Below are 461 nucleotides of genomic sequence, written 5' to 3' on the forward strand. Positions count from 1 at the left end.
GCCGCCATGATGATTGTGTACAACACCCACTGCTCACGCAGAGGCCGCCGGGAAGAAGCGAGCGGACTGAGATTGGCCCCCGCAGCAGCCCCTAATCTTGCACGGGATGGCCGGAAACAGGTGGAGGTTTCTATGGAGACCCGCCTCCTCAGCTTCCCCGGTCCGGCCCCTGCCACGCTTTAGCTTTCCCTACACGAGGGGGGCGGGTCCGGGAAATATCCAGCTCTCGGGGCTCTGCCCCCTGCTGGAGAGTGGCGACCTCAGCCGTTCGGGTGGGCGTGAGCTTTCACATTGAAAGACCTTCGCCTTTAAGGGGCGGGGCCGAGCCCGCCTTGGCGAGCGCTGATTGGCTGGAAGGTGTGCGCGGAAGTGACGCGCGCAGAAGCCCACGTGCGCGATACCCTGGCGCATGGCGGCGCTCTGGAGGAGGGCTCTGCAGACCCGGACGCTCCCGGCGGTCT

Source organism: Fukomys damarensis, unplaced genomic scaffold, assembly GCF_012274545.1.
Source record: "Fukomys damarensis isolate Sample0158 unplaced genomic scaffold, DMR_v1.0_HiC HiC_scaffold_34, whole genome shotgun sequence".
Lineage (NCBI taxonomy): Eukaryota > Metazoa > Chordata > Mammalia > Rodentia > Bathyergidae > Fukomys > Fukomys damarensis.